Source organism: Meriones unguiculatus, chromosome X, assembly GCF_030254825.1.
Source record: "Meriones unguiculatus strain TT.TT164.6M chromosome X, Bangor_MerUng_6.1, whole genome shotgun sequence".
NCBI classification, from domain to species: domain Eukaryota; kingdom Metazoa; phylum Chordata; class Mammalia; order Rodentia; family Muridae; genus Meriones; species Meriones unguiculatus.
The window spans coordinates 132,464,771-132,484,593 of record NC_083369.1 but is presented as its reverse complement, the minus strand read 5'-3'; the positions used below and the strand labels follow the sequence as shown (position 1 = coordinate 132,484,593).

Here is a 19,823-nt window from a genome sequence, read left to right as displayed (position 1 = left end):
TTAGCTCTATACCAGAGCACATTGAAAGGTCTGTTGAGCTTTTCATGACTCCTCTACTTTACTGTTATCTAACAAGACCCGTTGTACATACAAGGTATCTTAGAATTCACTTCGTTTCTGGAAGATCACAAAGTGATGACTTGGCCCCAGTATGGAACAGGTACACCATACATAGAATTAGTTGAAAACAATTAAAAATAAACTAGATTGAAAAATACAAAGCCCTTGAGAAACATACCCAGGTACTATCAATTTGGGCACTATTTGTGCCACGGTAATGTCATTTGTCCCATCTATCTTGCACCCTAGTACTCAGCCAACTACTGCACATAGACTTAATCCCATTGTTTGGATTTTGTAATTAGAGTTTTATCAGAACATGATTTGCCATGCCTCTTCATCTAAGTATTGTTTAAATTTGCCTCCATTCTTTTAAAAAAAATAGCAAGAGTTGTTTCTAGTACAATAGACACATGGCTTCCAAAGTCTAGAATTGTTACTGCTTGAGTCTTCCTCCTAGAAACTCCACTATTTCATATATTATAGCCAACCATAGGTTGTAGATGAATGTAAATAGATATATACCAAAACAAAAACAAAAAAGACAAAACAAAGCTATGTTATCACCAACAGTAATGTTTGCTTAAACTTAGAGCCTGATACTCAGAATCTAATTAAACTAACTCTGTGGTTTGGTTTTTTTGTTTTGTTTTGTTTTGTTTTGTTTTGTTTTGTTTTGTTTTGTAGGGCACAACAGAGGCCTTGATGTTCAAGACAGGAAAATTCCTGAGAGCCATAAGCAAAGACCTTATCATCCCTGAAACTAAATTACTGGAAAACAAATGGTCCTTTTGGCAGTGTATCTTACAGCCATTTTGCTTGACAGGGATTTTACAAGAGCCTCCACAGTGGACTACAGCCATCAAGTAGTAGATATTAGCTATATTGATTCTCAGTGAATCTTTACTTACAAGTCTTGGAGAGATAAAGCTCATACTTACACCCTGTACAATATAGATGACCCAAAGTCTCAGGCATTGGCATGCTGTTTTACAGCATGTGTGCTTCACCTTCTCCAGAAACCTCATTCATCTGGTATTTTACAGTCTTAGCTGGACTCCATTAATATAGCAGGAAAAAGAAAAAAACAGGTGTAATTGCATTTTTGTAAGCAATTACTTGGTTCTTTAAAATTAAAATGTCTTCTTGTATATTTACCACATGTTAAAAATGGAATAAATATATATCTATCCTATTGCCTTTTGAAAGGAGGCAAACTCAGGTATTTTCCTAAATATGTCCATCTACCTTGTGTTTTAATTCTCAGCTTCTACCAGATTTCCGTGTTTGATATTTTTGCACTGTTTTGTTGGTAGTGGTGGTGGTTTGTCTGAAACAAGGTCTCATTCTATAGCCAAAGCTGTCCAGGAATTCACTGTATAGCTGAAGCTGGCTTTAAACTCAGAGCAGTCCTCCTGCCTTGGTTTCCCACTTGCTGAAATTATGGTCAGAGCCACCATACCTGGCTTATAACAAGGTAATTTTGAATCTCATAAACTCATTCAGCTTCTAAAAATTATTGAGAAAGATGACATAAGAACTGTGTTTCTAAGATGCTCGTGTGTTTGAGGTCCTTTAAAATAAACTTATTTAAAATTAAAATTTACAACTATAACCTTTTCTTACATTTCTTTTCCTCCACTAAGAAAATATAAAAATATAGATTTCATCTACATTTCGACTTTATATTACAGTTTTACACCTAAATTTAGATGATTTTTTAAATTATTTGGATAAAGAAGGCTCATAAGTGTGGTGCTTATATTGAGTTTGCATGACTTAGGCACAACTTACAGTGATAATTTTGCATTTCATGAATAATCATTTTCAATAGCTTAAAATTCATAAAATTCTCCTAAGCCACTCAAAATAAACCTTGATTCTGTGAAAGATTAGAATATAACTATTCTAATGAAAAGTCTATATCCTATATCAACATGCCATTCTAGCACAGCAAAAGTCTAATTGTTTACAAAAGATAATGAGGTGTGAATGATACATGCAGAGAAAGTGGTACTCATAAACTTTTGATGGTTCCAATAATTAACTCTGATATGTCTGTTCCTCTTTGTAACCTACATCCCCTGCAGGGTAAATGACATTGGCTATCCATCCTCTCAAATGCTGATTAAATTGTCATTTCTTTTGTGAAAGTTCCGTGCTCAAGTGAACTCCAAGTTGGGGGTTCTGAATACCTGCAATATTTTTTAATGCCATCTCATGCTTCCATTTCTCCATAGCCACTTCAGAAGCAACATGGCTTTATACTTTCTATGTGTGACTGTGTTTGCATGTCTGTGGGAGTCGTGTAAATATGTGTGTGCATATGCACATTGGAAGCCATATCAGAAACAGGATCTTCCTCAATTGTTTTTCAACTGTATCTTTTGATGCAGGGTCTTACATAGAACTTGGAACTCACCAGTTGGATAGAACTGTCAGGCTAGCCATCCTTAAGGGTCACCCTGGTTTCTGCCTTCCTAGTGCTGAAATTACAGTTGTGTGACTACTCTTTGATTTTATATGAGGATGTTGGGAATCTAAGCTCAGTTTTTCATGTTTGATGGAAAACACTTTACTGACTCAGCCATCTCCTGGATCCCGAAATCTAAAGACTTACTGCAGAAATCTTATTCACTATTCCCAACTTATTCCCTAACTTCTCTAGCCTTATCAATGGCTACCCTCTAGTTCAAGGGCATCGGCAAAAACTTGCATGTATTTATTTTCATAGATTGCCTTCTTGTAGCCTTTCAGGGTTTGGGCTGGCTAGCCTTTTGAGGTAATTTCCATTTATTCTCTGAAATGACTGCTTATCTTTCTGACTTAAATTCATCCTTCTTGAAGCTTTCTTTTCAATTCTTCTTATTGAATAAAGTAACTACCCTTCCAATATGGTCATACTGAATACTGAAAGTGTAAACAGTTGGAATCAAGATGAGCCATAAGTAAGAAATACACATTAGAATTTAAAGACTTAATAGGGAAGAGATATAATAAGTCTCATTAAAAATTTTTAATACCTTTACATGTTGAACTGATAGTATTTGGTTAAGCAAAATATAATAAAACTGAATGCCGTCAGTTTATTTGGTTTTTCAAATATGACATTAGAGAGTTGGATGTGGAGGGCCAAACCAGTACTCCCAGCACTTACAAGGTTGAAGTGACCAGCTTGGGCTGCACAATGAGATTCTGTCTCAAAAGATGAAGAGAGACACTAGAGTACCAGGCACTTTAAATAACCTGTAGCTTTTATTAGGATTTCATTACACTGAGCTACTCTGTAGCCTGTGGATAGGAGGATTAGGTGTCCCTCTCATGGATTTCTTAATAATATCATTCTTCCGCCTTTGCTGATTTGCCCGGAAGACTTGTATAATTTTCTGGGCTCTCTTCATTTCCTGAATAAGGGAACTTAATATTTTCTTCAGGATTATACCTATAACCAATGCATATTGGATATTTGCATAAATGAGATTCTTCTTGATCATCAGGTTTTCAGAATTTTTGAGACAAAATACATTCACATATTTCTTTTAGCACCATTCTCAGAATTTCATAAACTCCTCCTTAATGAACTGGACAAACAATAAGGTAAAAATTCTTGCTTGAAAGTAAAGGACACTGTCATCAAAACAAAACAACAGCCTACAGACTGGGAAAGGACTTCACCAACCCTGGCAGAGGGCTAATATCTAGAATATGTAAAGAACTCAAGAAATTAAAAAGCAACAAAGCAAGTAATCTAATTAAAAAATTTGGTACAGAGATAAACAGAATTCTCTGTAGAGGAATGTTGAATGGCAGAAAAACAAGTAAACAAATGCTCAATGTCCCTAGTCATCAGGAAAATGCAAATCAAAACAAACCTGAGATTTCACCTTACGCCCATCAGATTGGCTAAGAACAAAAACTCAAGTGACAACACTTGAGTTGGATAGGATGTGGAGAAAGGGGAACCCTCTCCTATTGCTGGTGGGAATGTAAACTCGTACAACCACTTTAGAAATCAATCTGGCAGTTTCTCAGACAACTAGGAATAGTGTTTCCACAAGATCCAGCTATACCACTCTTAGGCATATATCCAAAATAAGCTCAAGTACACAACAAGGACATTTGCTTAACCATGTTTTTAGCAGCTTTATTTGGAATTGCAAGAACCTGGAAACAACCCAGATGTCCCTCAACTGAGAAATAGATACAGGAATTGTGGTACATTTACACAATGGAATACTACTCAGCAATTAAAAGCAAGGAAATCATCAAATTTGCAGGCAAATAGTGGGAACTAGAAAAGATCATCCTGAGTGAGGAAACCCGGAAGAAGAAAGACACACATGATGTATACTCACTTATATGTGGATATTAGACATATAATATAGGATAAACACACTAAAATATGTACACCTAAAGAAGCTAAGCAAGAAGGAGGACTCTGGGCAAGATGATCAATACTTATTCAGAAAGGCAAATGGGATGGAACATCAGAAGAAGGAGAACACAGGGAACAGGACAGGAGCCTACCACAGAGGGCCTCTGAAAGACTCTACTCAGAAGGGTATCAAAGCAGATGCTGAGACTCATAGCCAAACTTTGGGCAGTGTGCTTGAAATCTTATGAAAAATAGGGAAGATGAAAGACCTAGAGTGGACAGGAACTACACAAGGAGAGCAACAGAACCAAAAAATCTGGGCCTAGGGGTCTTTTTCTGAGACTGATACTCCAACCAAGGACCATGCATGGAGATGATCTAGAACCCTTGTACAGATGTAGCCCATGGCAGCTCAGTGTCCAAGTGAGTACCGTAGTAAGGGGAACAGGGACTGTCTCTGACGTGAACTCAGTGGCTGGCTCTTTGACAACCTCCCTCTGAGTGGGGAGTAGCTTTACCAGGCCACAGAGAAAGACATTGTAGCCAATTCTGAGTAGACCTGATAGGCTAGGATAAGATGGAAGGGGAGGAGGACCTCCCCTATCAGTCGACTTGGAGAGGGGCATGGGAGTTGTTGAGGAAAGGAGGGTAGTATTGGGAGGGAATGAGAGAGACTGCTACGGCGGGGATACAAAGTGAATAAAGTATAATTAATAAAATACTAAATAAATTTTAAAAATAAAAATTCTTGCTTGCAAGTATTAGTCAGTTTTATGATTGTATACCGCATTCCTAAAATATTCATAAAGAAAAAATGTTATTAGGGTTTGCAATGTTGATGCTTCTAGTCCATTGTCTGGAGGTCCCATTTAGTTGGGTCTGTGATGAAAGCGATGGGACTGTGTGGTGAAACAAAGCTACTTACCTGATAGCCAGAAGAAGAAAATCTAAGGTCAAGGAATACGTAGGCGTCCCAGTGGCCTCTGAAAATACATCCCTCCTATTCTACCTTCCTTTAAGTAGTCCCTATCTCTTTTATATAGTCCCTATTTGCTTTTTGAAACAGTTTCTCATGTTTTCTAGGCTATCCTCAAACTCCCTAAATAGGTGAGAAGGACCTTGAATAATTGATCCCTCCCTTTTGCCCATTCCCAAGTTCTGGGATTACTTTTTGAGCCATCAAACTTGGTTCCTACTGTGCTGATTATCTAATCCAGGGCCTCATGCATGTGAGGCAAACATACCAAAGTAAGCTATACCCAAACCACTCACTTCTCTTACTTTTCTAATTTTATTAAAAAGGAGAAACAATGTTTTGCAGTATAACCTTGGATGGCATGATATTTGCTATATAGGCCAGATTGTTCTTAAATTTGTGATCATTTGTCTTTCTCTGCCCCACTAAGTGCTGGAGTTGTGTGTGTCCCACCCAGCCTTAGTACCCATTTCTTGAAGCGTCTACCATTTTCTAATAGCACATAGCTGGGGAACAAGCTTTTAACATATGGGCTTTGGGATGTCATCTCAGATCTCTATAGCAGGAAGTTTTATGGGGTAAGTCTAATGCAGGACAATCAATGGGCTTAGTGGCACTTGCAATACAACAGTGTGCAGTGTGGGCATGTACAGAGAAGACACCAATGGGAGATGCCTCTCTGAATCCTCACAATAGAAAAGTGCCTCCCAGGCCATGTTATTAGGAACCTTCAGGGAAGCCAATATGCTGTTCCTATACTTGACATATGCTCCTGTCAAGTTCTTCCTTTAGGTATTAAAAAACAAGCAAAAAAAGGCAGGCTCCAATGTCCTGGATAGTACTATTACCTTAGCTTATTAACAGGGCTTTGATCCTCCAAATCACCCACTCTGTGAATCATAAGATGCTCATGGGCTTTCTAAAAAAACTATTACTTAAAAATAGTCTTATACACTGCGAGAATTAACATTTATGTACTGCCAATTTATATTACTGTCACTGTTGTGATAAGTGTTTCTGACACGGACTCCTGAAATCATTAAGCCCATTTGCTTTTTTCAGAGAAAAAAATGTCAGTCATTGATTATGATGCATAAGACCACATGCTCCAGTCTAGTATCATTTTCATAAAAAAAGGAGTAAAGTGAGAGCTTCCTCATCTAAAGCACCAGAGAATGAGTTGAAAAGAAAGGAGCAGTGCCTACCGGCAGCATAATATATTTCTTTAGGAGAAGCTACAAAATCTTCAATTACTATTTATATTCCATGTGATTTCTGCCAATGATCTCTAATGGCCAATATAGCTGAAAAAAAAAATCTATTCGGGGAAAAAAGAAGAGTAAAAAATCCCACACTTGGAAATCTGACTTTCCTCTTTTCATGTCTTTTACTTTCTCACTTCTGCTTTTTCCTAAGACTGGGTCTAATATATCCCAAGATGGCCTTGAACTTGCTTTGTGACAGAAGATGACCTTGCCTCTATCTACGAAGTTCAGAGATTATAGCCTGTGCCATCATGAATGGTTTATGGGGTGCTTCAGATGGATCCCAGGGCTTTATGCATACTAGGTAGGCACCTTGCCAACTTAAGCTACATCGTTAAGCCATCTTTCTCCCTTCCTCCTTCTCCCCTTCTCTCTATTATTCCTCTTTTGCGCTTTTCCTTTTCTTTTCTTATCTTATCTTTCTTTATATGTAGCCTGCCCAATGGTTCTATTTTGGAACCTTTCTGATCACCTCTAGAGAACTTAACACCCTATCTTTCAAAGGTTTTTGTTATGTTTTTCTTCTCACCCACTGCCAACCTTCCTTTAAGATTTGGCTATGTGTCCTTGAAGCCAATCTGTTTATATAATTGTTCTAATTTCTTTCTTGTAATTACTTTTTACCTATTTCTTTAAAGCCTCACCTTTTTATCCCATTTCTTTTTCATCTCTCACCCTTGGAAAATTTCTTTTTCTGGCAGGCTCTCCTTGTTCTCTTTGGCAGTGTTTCATAGAGACACAAATAGTCATAATGATCAAAATGTGCAGTTGCAGGGGGCCTCACCTAAGGAGATGAAATTGCTCTGCAGACATTAGCTCATCAGTTTTCCCTCAGTTCTACAGAGGAAGGACTTGTTTCCCTGGAGTGACACACAAGAGTGAGTACAGCTGTATTCTGCACCTTAAAAGAACTATGAGCAGATATTAGCTTATCAGAGTAAGCCCAGTACCTCAGACTTTACTTCTCCCAGCGCTACTTTCTTGACATCCTCTTTGTATTAACTTTAATCCAATTACTCCTCATAAATATAGTTTTAAATGTACTACTCACTAGTTCTTGAAAGGGCACAAAGAGAAAAACAAAAACAACAACAACAACAAAAAAACAGTTGTGGTCTCTTTCTTGCTCTATTTTCAGTTACATTCCTAGTTTCAGATGCCACCATACCTGACCTTGCACTTGCTTTCAAATTTTTTTGCATGCTGAAAAACTCATTGGTAACTCCCTTCCCCCAATACTCTTGCCCAACTTGAGTTTCTTCAGGCTTGTTTTGCCTGTGAATATCTGACCTTAGAATAAATGCTTCCTCCGAGAGAATCAACACCAGCCCGTATTGCAATGACCTCTTCTCTTACTGTGAAAAAGCAGCATCCACCAAATGACAAGTCATACAAAATCTTTTGTTTTAAGCTTAAAATATGTATCTGCAAGAGATACAATGGGGTTGCCAGCAAAGTGTTGTCAAGGCCTTATGAAAGCTGTGAACTAAGGGATCTGTTCCCATCTTAACACAGGATGCCAAGTGCTTCAACTTTTGAGGGATCCTTCCTTAGGGCAGGAATCTCTAAATGTTAGAATCCTTCAGAAGATTGTATGCAAATCTATGCAAATGTACTTATATTACTGGTTTGAAGTAAAACAAACCAAGCACTGTAAGCCCAAATATTATTATCTATAAACAAACATTATATACATACACACATATAAATATATGTATGTATATAAACCTATGTATATAAATATATAAAAACATTTGTAGATCATTCATAGTATAAGCATGAAGTTCATTGTTAATATGTATCTATTGTAAAATTATACTTATATATAACATGCATGCAATAAACACTTGTCAACACGTGTTTGCAGTGCTACCACATTTATGTATAATTATTTGTTATGAATTATTATAAACAATCCCATTGTCTAACACAGTCTCTAATCTCAAGGGAGTTAATTCGTCTTTGTGGAGGATGGCTACAATGCAGCTGAAAATACTGCTTAGCAACTCTTGTCACACTCTTAGCATGGATACCTTTTCAAATCACAGTTACCTGGGTATAAGCCTATGCATACTAAGACCAGAGCTATCAGGCTCTGTAATGACCAACAATACAATATTTCACTTGCAAGGGCCTTCTTCAGTGAGAACCTCTGAATTAAAAGTCATTATGTTTGTGAGAAAGGGGGCATTGTCTGAAGAAAATTTCATTCAACCAAGTTTAGTTTTTATACTGTGCTCTAGATTCTTTTGGGTAGTTCTGATACATCCCACTGACTTTATTACCAATCTAGCCTTCCATCATAAGAGAAAGTAAATAGATTTAAAAAGGCATCAATGGCCACCAGTGCTCATCACAAAGAACTTGAGAGTGGAGGGAACTTATCTTTGTAGCTTACTAGTTGTCAGAAGCCAGAAATATAAATATGGGTTTTGAATTTCTCTGTATTATTTCATATTACTTCTTGGGGAACAAATTGTACATAGTACAGATTTGACTGACAGTGAAGATCTGAAGGCTCAAAAACATGCTCTAGAAAGAGGATTTAGAATAGATGATAGAATGAGATCATGAGAGTCCGATTTGCCTGATCTAGACAGTCATAGGAAGTAATTCATGCAAGTGGGTGATAATGTGGCTCAAATAGGCCCTTTAATTGCAAAATATTTCGGGTATGCCCATTGCTTGAAAGCCTAAAGGTACACACACAGCAAAACATAGAAGGTAACTAACTGCCCTGGCTGTCCTGGATAGACCAGGCTGGCTTCAAACTTTCAGAGATCCACCTGTCTCTGCTTTCCTGAGTGCTGAGATTAAAGGTATGTGCCACTATGCCTGGTAAAAATGTTTCATTTAAATACAGATTTCTTTCTGCAAGAATGTTGGCATGATGGCTCAGCGCTTAGTGTGCAAGCATGAGAACCTGAGTTCACTCGTCTAATACTCATGTTTAAAAGAAATGTGCAAGTGTGTTCCTGTAATTCTAGCTCTACAGAGTCAGAGACAGGAAGATCTCTGTGTCTCACTTGCCAACCATTCTATGAAATTGGTGATATCCAGATTCAGTAGGCATTCCTTAACATCTCAAAAAATATATTAGTATATAGAATTATCAATGAAGAAATTTTATAAAAGTTATAAAAAAATAAAATATAAAGGTGCAGGAGAAAAAGAAAGTAAGATGGAAAGAAATTGAAGAAAATGCCAGTATTGGCCTCCACAAGCACGCATGACCACCTCTACCTACAGGTGCATAAACACACACACACAGACACACATACACTTACACAGCATATCTACTCCCTGGTTATGCATTGATCTTGACAATAGAGATAATGTGTGCTTTCTACTGTCATGTTTAATCCCCTTTTATAGCAACATTTAACAATAGTGAATAGGACCTGGTGAAACTGCCCTACATGGTCCTGTGTATGCATTCTCCATGTATGCATTCTTGCTCATAGTCTTTAGTCTTTAGTTTGCATGTAATGAAGTTTCTCTTGTGTTCTGTTAAAAAATTCTTTCTTCACAGAATCCCAATTTGTTCCAGCTCTTTGATACCATCTCAAGTAAATACAGCTAGGTCTAAAACCATTTGTTTATTCCTGACCAAAAATAAAATAAAATAAAGAAAACAAAAAATGCATGTTTGCTGAAAATAAAGTAAGGCAAATTTTTCTTTGATTTATTCAGTAAACTGAGATGAAATTTATACACATTCTCAACGGCAAACATGAATAGTAACTTGGATTTCTTAATAAGTCATAAAAATTCACTAATTCTTGTGAATTCACTAATTTACATCCTCATGTATTTTATTTTAACCAGTCCACCTTCAGAGGTCTGTCTCTTATTTGTTGTTCTATGTTCTGCCCCCTTCCTCCCAAAAAAGAAACCTTGTTTCATTAAGAGATGTAAAAGCCATAGTAGAAAATTAGAAATCAGTCTTTTGTTACGAAAAGGAAACCAGCACCTTATTGGCTCTATTGTATTCTACGGTTATTGTTGTAGTCCTTTTGTTTGTTTGGGGAGCAGGTTGTCTTTGACTTAGAATCAGCTTAAACCCTTTACTTAGTCTACATCACATCCCTCTAGGAGACATAACCCGTAGAAAGGGTCTACTATAGAAAATATATGTGTTTTTCTTCCTCCTTGTTTGCATGAAGCTGGAACAAATTAGCTTAATGTTCCATGAAAATAAGTGAAGTGTCATTTTAATTAAAAGAAAGAAGTGCTATATCCCTTGGCTGAGCCTTAGAAAGCACTTGTTATTGCTTAAAAGTAAAGTGAGTAATTTTCCCCTATGGCTCATCAACTAGACTTTTATCTTAATCTATTTTGATATGCTGGACTGGGCATGTTTGCACTGAGGACTAGCTATTCATCATGTTAAGAATGTAGCCACCATATTTTGACAATTTCACAGCACTGAACTTGTCCAATAGGAATATTCAGTTAAAACATCAATTGGACTGGTCATCTGATACTAGGGAAAGGAGAATTGTCAGGGAACACCAATTTCTGAGAAGACAGCACCCAATTCTGGACTTTATTAAGGTGCGATGAGTTTAATCATTGTGCCTTTCAGCCTGAGGGTAAATATACTCTTCAAGTAACAAAGACAAAATATTGGGAATTTTATTAAAAAAAAAAAAACTATGGCATAGCACAAGTAGGTCTAGTACAATGACACAGGAACAAAGTGTAAGACAAAACTGACTTGGTCCTCCTTCAGTGTTTATACCAAAGTGTGAGAGAAAATGGCCTCTTGAGAAAATAACTTACTTTTGTTCTTATATTCTAAATATAAGGCATTGTAAATAAATCAGAGGAGCACTGATAATACTGGATGGTTTCTAGCATAGGGTCCAGCTGCTTTTGCTACATGATGTACTGTTGATAAGCCTAGGAAGTCAGGATGAAATAGGGCCTGTTCCCTTGGGTGCCAACAACTGTCTTAGGGATACAGAATGGGTATTCCTGAGGAAGAAGTTGTGGACCCAAGTAACACACGTGAACATTTCTGTAGCAATACACATACACATAGAGATCATCCACCCCACTATTTGGAGACTGATACACATCTAAGTTCAGCAACAGAAAGAAGGCAGAACTAAGTAGAACTCTGCCAAAATGAGTAGATTCAAATGTACCAATACTGCTAAAAAATAAAATCAATGCTTGCTTATTTGTTTATTTTACTTTTTGAAGCAAGGTCTCACTCTATAGCTCTGGTTAGCAATTAAAAACGCATTCATAGTAAGCCTCGTATCTCAGTGAGATTATAGGCATAAGTCAATAAGGTCTGAGACTAGTGCTCCTTAAATTTGTTCTTTCTTGCCTAATAGATTACCTGAGTTATTTGCTTGCTTGTCTCTACCTAATTCATCCATTGCTATTCCCTTGGAAAGGAGAAATCAACTTTTGGAATTATTGGGAATTCACTGCACACTCCCTTAAGCATGGTCTTTGGGCAGTGCAGAGGAGTATATTTCCAGACCCCCACTGAAAGCTTGTTGCTTTTCTCTGTGATTTAACACAGCATATATTCCAAATAAATGCTATTTTTGACTCTTAAGAAGGTTTAAGGAAAGCAGTATGGCACCACATATCACAAAAGAGTAACATTAGACAGCAGGGGATGAAAATACTTCACGGCAGTGGTTCGCAAACTCCCTAATACCGTGACCCTTTAATACAGTTTTTCATGTTGTGGTAAACATTCAGCTATAAAATTATTTTGTTTCAGCACAGGACACTGTCATCAAAACAAAACAAATGCCTACAGATTGGGAAAGAATCTTCACCAAGCCTTTATCTGACAGAGGGCTAATATCCAGTATATATAAAGAACTAAAGAAGGTGAAAAGCAACAAATCAAGTAATCCAATTAAAAAAAGGGGAACAGAGCTAAATATAGAATTCTCGATAGAGGAATATTGAATGGCAGGGAAACACTTAAAAAAATGCTCAACCTCATTAGCCATTAGGGAAATGCAAATCAAAACAACCCTGAGATTTCACCTTACACCCATCAGAATGGCCAAGATAAAAAACTCAAGTGACAACACATGCTGGAGAGGCTGTGGAGAAAGGGGAACCCTCGTCCACTGCTGGTGGGAATGTAAACAGGTACAACCACTTTGGAAGTCAATTTGGAGCTTACTCAGACAATTAGGAATAGTGCTTCTGCAAGACCCAGTATATACCCAAAATTTGCTCAAGTACACAACAAGGACATTTGCTCAACCATGTTTGTAGCAGCTTTATTTGTAATAGCCAGAACCTGGAAACAACCCAGATGCCTATCATCGGAGGAATGGATACAGAAATTGTGGTATTTTTACACAATGGAATACTACTCAGCAATCAAAAAGGAGGAAATCATGAAATTTGCAGGCAAATGGTGGGATCTAGAAAAGATCATTCTGAGTGAAGTATCCCAGAAGGAGAAAAACAAACACTTATATAGACCTAGAAGATATGCTAAACATAATGAAGTCTATACACCTAAAGAAGATAAACAAGAAAGCAGACACAGGATAAGATGATCAATCCTCACTTAGAAAGACAAATGAGATGTGCATTGGATGTATGACAGGAATCTACCGCAGAAGGCATCTGAAAGACTCTACCAAGCAGGGTTTCAAAATAGATACTAAGACTCATAACCAAACCTTCGGCAGAAGGGGAGTTAGTATGATGTAGAAAGGATAGGAGCCCTATAAGGACCAAATATATCTGGGCACGGTTTTTTTTTTTTTTTTTTTTTTTTTTTTTTTTTTTTCTGAAACTGTTTCTCCAATTAAGGACCATGTATGGATATAACCTAGAACCTTTGCTCAGAGGAATCTCGTGGTAGCTCAATAACCAATTGGTTTCCCATAGTAAGGGGAACAGGACTATCTCTGACAGGAACTCAATGGCAGGCTCTCTGACCTCCCCACCCTCCAAGGGAGGAGCAGTCCTGCTAGGCCAGAGAGGAGGACTTTGCAGCCAGTCCTGAAGATACCTGATAAAACAGGGCCAGACGAAAGGGGAGGAGGTCTTCCCCAATCCGTGGACTTGGAAAGGGGCAGGGAGGAGATGAGGGAGGGAGGGTGAGATTTGGAGGGAATAAGGGAACGGGATACAGCTGGGATACAGAGTTAATAAAATGTAACTAATAATAATAAACAATAAAAAAGAAAGAAAAATTATTTTGTTTCTATTTAATAACTGTAACTTTGTTACTGTTATGAACCATAACACAAAGATCTGATGAATAGGATATCTGATATGCAACTTCTTGGAGGTTGCAACCCCTAAGTTGAGAACCACTGCTCTAGGGAGAGAAAGACATCAAAAAATGAAAACTAGAAAGGCACTCAACCCATGAACAAACACTTCTGAGGAGGAAAGGAGCTCTAAACCATGTGTATCAAAGCACAATCCTTAACCTTTGTGTTTTGCATTACAGGTATCTATATAGGGGCTAAAAGCAACAGTGGATTCTGGCAAATATTTCTGAGTCTATAAACCAAAAAAGGCTTGTCCTTAGATAAACAGTTGCATTTCCACTTCTTTATACTAAAAACACACCAATAGTTTTTATTGAAAAGTATTGCTTTAAAGTCATTAGGCTAATTATTAGTTCTACCTTGGATTTCTGCTTCAAAAAGCAAAACTATAGCTTTACCTATGTGTATAAACCTTGGCTTTTTCCTTTTCTCTTTATAATCGTTGAAATGTATTCTTTAACAGTTTCATATGTGTATATAGCGAACCTCAGTCATTTTTTAAAATACCTATTACTCTTTTCATAACCCATCTCTGCCACTAAGATTTTTTTGTCTTAACAATAGTAAGAGAGTATGTGTGTGAGAGAGAACATATTATACATATAAACAGGAAGAGCATTCATAGACAGCAAATAAAATAAATACAACTTGAAAAAAAATAAACAAACTGTTTCCCTTCCTATTTTTGTGTTGTGTATACATGCACACATGACCCATTGAAATTAATGAGGGTTTCTTGCATGAACATTGGTGGGCAGCTATTTACGCATTCTGGCCTACTTTTCAGTAGCTACACCACTGAGGAATACCATACCTCTTCTTTATCAATTGTCTCTCTTCAGCTACAAAGTGGCTTTGTTGGCCTCTCCTCCACCGGATGTTGACTGGCTGATTTTGTTAAGGTTGTTTGTAGATAACTACAGTTGCAGTGAGTTTAGGAGTAAAAGGACCATGTAATGTTCATTCAGAGGCCATCTTTTAACAACATGATTCTCCAACCACTGGCTCTTAAAAGTCTTTCCACCCTGTCCTGTTCTGTGATGTTGCTAGAATCTTGGAGGAGGTGGTATAGATGTATTAATGAGATTAATGTTGAGAGGTTTAAAAACACTCAGCCTAGAAAAATGCTTGCTCTGTTACTGCTGTTTTATATTCCGATTTCATTGGACAGAGGCCACCATCTCTTTAAAAAAACATAAACAAAATAAAAATATGGGTTAGATGGATGGTTCAGTGATTAAGACCACATGCTGTTTTGTTGTTTTTTTTTTTTTTTTTCCAGAGGCTAGTGGGCTCCATTCTCAGCACTCACATGGCAGCTCACAACCATCTCTGGTTCTAGGGGATTTCATCCTCTGGTCTTCCTGAGCAATAATGCACACACACACACACACACACACACAGAAAGAGAGAGAGAGAGAGAGAGAGAGAGAAGGAGAGTACATACATATATAAAACAGAACATTAATACACAGCAAATAAAATAAATACAACTTGAACAAAAATAAACAAATAGATTCATAGAGAATGTAATGTCAAAAGTGTTTTACAGATGCCCCAAACCTTTTAGGCAAAAAAAAAAAAAAAAAAAAAAAAAAAAAAAAAACAGCACGCCACGCTCACAGGCCTGTCTCAAGAAAAAGTGAGGACATGGGAGACAGAGAAGTTGAAGATTCTACCCAGGCCAAAAAGCCTACGTTCTACTCCAAAAGTTTCTTTGTAACCTTTCTGTAACTCCAAACAGTTGAGACAGCTTATACTGAGAACAATAATTTCAGTGCTAGAAGCTATTAGTTCCTTTGCTTGACCTGTTGCCTATAATAAGAGCCTGCAATGGTTGTACATGGTAGGCACACTGCCTTGGGTGTTCATTCGATTCTTTCAGTTAATTTGAAAGCTTACAACTTTTCTCAATCAATGCTTATTAAAAGCTGAGTTTTCAAATATTACAAGTAGAACATCAAAGATGATTCAATTAAACCTATAAAACCTCATTTCAAATCCAACAAAGCATTTGTTTAGAGATGCAGAGGGCAGTAGAACATGAATGTTTTTAAAGCAAGTGCTTTGGAGTATTCAGTTTATGGTTAGGGCAGGTTCCTGTTTTCAAAGGATTTATGATAAAATTTAGCTTAACTTCCATTTTTTTTTTAACCATCACATTTAGCTCTAGTCTTTTCAAGCTCTTAACCAACATTTTTGAGGATCTACAACCCACAAATCAAAATCTGGTCGGGAATTCTATTCTATTCCATCCTTCTTAATCAGCAATCTCAAGAAGGGAAAAGTCTTCACAGATTAAGATTCTATCATTTCCACCAAAAGCAATAACTGTCCTGCAACAGACTCATGAGGATACTGACAATAAGATAACCACTGTATCGTTCTTGGGCCACACTAGCAAAGATGTGGACAACATGATTCAATCACATGGCAGTGTCATTGTGACTCTGGATTTTTTTTCCAAATCTTTACCTGTGTTTTTCAGGGAAAATCAACTAAAAGACATGCTGTCCATATAAATTCAAAATATTCTTTCACTGCTTGGAAAAGTTATTATACTTTTAAATGGCTATTATGCATGGAGGATAATGTGAGAAACATCTTTGGTTTTAAACTATCATTTGGAGAAATTTTATAGAATAGGGCTCAGTTTCTTAAATTCTGTTCCTCTTGTCATTGTGACTTCATTGCTCTGCTTACTCTCTGCATTTCCCTCTATCTCCAGGTCTCATGTGCTATGATAGATAGCACCTAACCTACTTGCTCTGCTTCCATACTTTAATTTGAAAGCCTCTCTTAATTGGATTATGGAAATCATTACAGTTGTATATATAATTACTGATAATGCACATCTAAAGCAACATTAAATGGCAAATAGCTATTCAAGGAAATATTAAGTTTTATGTAGCTTGTTTGCCCTTGCTGTCTTGTACATAACATTTTCTAGGAGACCTTGGTTAGAATGGGGGCTCCATAGCACTCTCCTTTAGTAGCTATTGAGTAGCTTCTTCCACTTCATCAAATTTTCTGTGAAATTTGGTTCAAAAAATTAAACTCAAGGAAAATCCCTTAGTGGGTGTTTTATATTTACATGTGTATATATGCACATATATGTATGTACATATGTACATATATACACACATATGTACATGTATGTATATACATATATACATATATAAATGTATATGTGTGTATATGTATATATATACATATACATTTATATATATGTGTGTATATGTATATATATATATACACACATATAAATATACACATATATATATACTCAGAGGACAAGTTTCCTCAGTTCATTGCATTCCAAGAAAGAATTTCTTTTCTGTGTATGCTCATGAGTTGGTAATATTTTAAAGATTTCCTGTATTGGGCTGGAGAGGTGCCACAGAGGTTCAGAGCTGTTCTTTCAAAGGTCCTGAGTTCAATTCCCAGCAACCCCATGGTGGCTCATAACAATCTATAATGAGATCTGGTGCCCTCTTCTGGTGTGTAGGCATACACATAAGCAGAATGCTGTAGAAATAATAAATGTTAAAAAAAATCCTTTTTTTCAACTTATAACAGTAACATGATAGAGGGGAAAAATATAATACTCTTCCATAACAGATTGCTGTACATGGCCTTAACAGGGTCAGTGAGGTGGCTGAGGGGATAAAATAGTCAGCTAGTCTGATAACCTGGATCCATCTTAGGAACCTAGAGTAGAAGGATATAACCAACTCCTGAAACTTGTCCTCTGAGTTCCATACATGTGCCCTGTAATGCATGTGCCCCACGTATTAATAAAAAATAAAAATGAAAATGATTTAATCTTAATAGAAATCTGATTTTCTAAGAAAAATAGACTTAAATAAAAATATCTTACTCTTTGAAATCTAGATGGGACAGTGTATTAAGTAAAGACTGCTTTAAAAAAGTGTGCATTTGTTTACTTAGGTTTATTGAATGGCAGGAACATGGAAAACAGGCAAATGTTTGATGGTTTCCTTTAGGACCATTGAGAGATTTATAACTACATAAGAAGGTATAATGAGTTGCTAACCCTATGATCAAATATAAGGACCTCTATTATTGCAAAGTCCTTAAATTCCTCCAAAGCTCAGTGTTTATTTTTTATTACAAATAATAAAAAAATGAATCTTGTCTGTTCTATTTTTTTTTCCCTCTAGGGAAACAAACACCTGATTTATATTTGATGGCCAGTGAAAAAATACAGGTTTTTTTTTTATTTCTTTCTATTTGTATGTTTCTTCTTTGCATTCCATTCTTCTTTCACTTACAAAACTCAAAAATGACTTATTATCTATCAAACATGAGTAGTAGTTTGAAACACTGTCTTTAGTTTTCAGGCTGATCTCAAACTTGCTATGTAGTCAAAGAGGTTCTTAAGCTTCTGATCTCTCTGCTTCTGCTTCCAGAGTGCTGGGATTACAGGTGTACGTACCACTCCTGGCTCCATGCAGTGTTGAGGATTGAATTTAAGGTTCTGAGCAGGCTAGGCAAACACTCCAGCAACTGAGCTATATTTACAGTCATGAGCTCTTACTCACTCTATGTATACATAATCTCCCCCATGAGCAAATTTACTGCCTCATTCCATTAGTGTCAGGACTGAAAAAAAAAATCATCAGCTTGGGCCCAGCCAATAATATTTTTTTTTTTTTTTTTTTTTTTTTAGAAACAGCCATAATATTGGCAAAGTGGTATATGTTTGTCATCCCAGCTCTATGAAGACTGAGGAAGGGAGATCTCAGTTTTCAAATTAGCTGGTCTACACAACAAGATCCTTCCCCAAAAGATCAAAAACCAATATTACACACGCGTGCTCACACACACACATATGAACGATTGGTTAGGGGTACAAGTTTAAGACACATGTATCCGAACATTGAAATTCACTCTGCACATTTTATTTATATTTTTAAATTAAATTAATTCTCTTCTTCCACTGTGGGATCATGATATTCAGGTCATCACTGTGTGGCAAGTACTTTCAACCACTGAACCACCTAGAGACCCTTATTCCGATTTTATTGGACTAACTCATACAGGTTATTTCATTTCTCCTAGCCTTACACATATCATTCTTAGCTTGCTGAGTTGTAGGACAGAATCACTATGATGACATTTTTAAGTGTAGCACAAAACCAGAGTTCACACAAAGCCTCTGCTCTATTCAAAATATGACCAATTCTAAAGCTATTTCACAAACACAGCACTACACTGTTGGCCTCACATACTACCATCTACTGACGCGAATGCTTTTGTCTAAATCCTTGAAACTCTCATACACAAAATAGTGCTTATTGGATTAAACTGTAACATCCTCAAGAAGTGTAAAGGACTTATTTTGTAAAAATATATGTATAACTTTTCCTTTTATTGAAATCCATGAATTTTGTAAGTCTTCCCTTTCCTTAAAAGAAAAACAAAGAGTCTTGTTACATACATATGTCACATATCTGATTGTGGAGGAAACAAAGAACCATAAGCATAAGGAATCCAATTATTACTACTGGCCAAATATTGGCATATTAAAAAAAATAGTCATGAGAACCACCCAGTCAAGAGTTAAGAGAAAGGTGTGTGTGGCTGTTTGGGGCTATTTCATTTTGGTGTGGTTTGTTATGCAGTGATAGATTAGTAACCTTATGATCTCTGAATTCCCATGATTTGGGGGTATTCAAGTTCATTTCTGTGTGTAGTGATTAACTAGGAAGACTCATTGTTATCAATATATATTAGTTCTTATAGTGAAGATTTATCATGGTAATAGCACAGCAAATATCCATAAGGACTTTGGCTTCCCATACCCTTTCCATCTCTTGTAATGTTACACAGATAATCTTCTC

General features: G+C 36.6%; 1 protein-coding gene across 11 annotated transcripts in view; it reads right to left on the bottom strand.

The window, feature by feature from the left end:
* Frmpd4 (FERM and PDZ domain containing 4) overlaps positions 1 to 19,823 on the bottom strand; it is a 727,289-nt gene that overhangs the window by 302,729 nt on the left and 404,737 nt on the right. The window lies entirely within an intron of this gene.